Source organism: Cynocephalus volans, chromosome 9, assembly GCF_027409185.1.
Source record: "Cynocephalus volans isolate mCynVol1 chromosome 9, mCynVol1.pri, whole genome shotgun sequence".
NCBI classification, from domain to species: domain Eukaryota; kingdom Metazoa; phylum Chordata; class Mammalia; order Dermoptera; family Cynocephalidae; genus Cynocephalus; species Cynocephalus volans.
The window spans coordinates 81,440,432-81,442,111 of NC_084468.1; the positions used below are offsets into that span (position 1 = coordinate 81,440,432).

Sequence of the window (1,680 nt, forward strand, 5' to 3'; positions counted from 1 at the left end):
AGGCTAACATTACTTTTTAAAATGAGAGAAAAGAACATATTATAAAATTGTGTTATTTTAGATATTATTGGAATGGATGAATGATTATTACTTGTTTAAACTTTTCATTTATATATACTGTATCAATCAATGATATTTTGTTACACGCCACCTGAAATGTTTAAAAAATTAATTATACTTCAGTACATTGGCTCGGGAGTTTTTTATGAAGCCACTCAGCAGGTATCTTCTACATAATATTATGTATGTATAATTCTCAAAGACCTTTTAAGAGTAAACATATATAACAACTATAGCGAGTGCTACATAACCCATATTTCCCAACCTAGACATGATTTTGTCAGTGAAAATTTGATTTAATGAGTGCTGCCTTCTAATGGCATTCTCAACTGGATGCCATGGAGATATGCAAATGAAGTTAAAGACATTGTTCTCATTCTCAGGGAATTTACAATATAATAGGGGAACAAAATGCAGATGAAAAGATATAACAGCACATGCAAAGATGACATGAAAATAGGTACAAATTAATAACACAAAACGTCAGCGTTAAGAGAAATGGAATAATGGAATGATCAGTGTGGAGCAGAGCTATTCAAGTGGACTTGGTGGAGAAAATGTATTTAAATGGGTATTTGAGAGAGTCATAAACATAGATCAAGAGATAAATAGTGGGAAGAGTATTCAATTCAGGGAGCATGGCATGATCTCTGGAGAACAAAGGATCGGAAGGAAAAGCAATGATTATTTAAAGATACAAAACTTGTGCCTAAACAATTAATGATTATTAAAAGATACACAAACTTAATGATTATTATTAGATACAAAACTTGTGCCCAAATAATAAAAATGTGATACATAACTCCCTTTGATTCTGTTTAGAGCAGACGTTTATTCATCAAAACACCAATTTTCTATTTTATATAGGATGAGACCTGTTACCAAGGACTCCATAGAACTATAGTTGTTGTTTCAACATTTGCTGAAAACTAAGGGCTAACAGATATTGAAATATTGATAAAGTTTTGGGAAAAGTAAGAGATGGTGTTTGACCTAAGGTGAATATTTTTAAAAATCTAAAGTCTACCTAAGATATTGCTGTGGTTTGAATATGTCCCCCACAGGCTGGCTGGTTAGCTCAGTTGGTTAGAGCATGGTGCTGATAACACTAAGGTCAAGGGTTCAATCTCCGTACTGGCCAGCCACCAAAATTTTTTTTTAAAAAAAACAAAAATGAATGTGTCTCCCAAAAAACATGTATTGGAAACTTAATTCACAGTGTAACAGTGTTGGGAGATGGGACAAATGGGATGTGTTTAGGTCATGAGAGCTCCACCCTCATGAATGATTCAATGCCAATTATAAAAGGGCTTGAGGCTGTGAGTTTGCTCTCTTGCTCTTTCTCATGCTTTTGACTCCTGCCATGGGATGGTACAGCAAGAAGAGCTTGCTAAAGGCTGGCCCCTCAATCTTGAACTTCCTACACTACAGAACCACAAGCCAATAAATTTCTGCCCATTCTAAATCACCCTGTGTCAGGTATTCTATTATAAAAGCACAAAATGGAGTAAGATAGATATCTTAGCACTATAGCTCCATTGCCCTTACTCTTACATTTGGATCAGCATTTCAACAAGCAGTTTTGAAAGCACAGACAGCAATTTTAAGTTAACAGAATTA

At 34.3% G+C, this 1,680-nt stretch overlaps 1 non-coding gene across 1 annotated transcript; it reads left to right on the top strand.

The window, feature by feature from the left end:
• The first annotated feature begins 1,127 nt into the window (after positions 1-1,127).
• Positions 1,128-1,201, top strand: TRNAI-GAU (transfer RNA isoleucine (anticodon GAU)). Its single transcript has one exon. It is a non-coding gene; the product is annotated as a tRNA-Ile (tRNA).
• Positions 1,202-1,680: the final 479 nt, after the last annotated feature.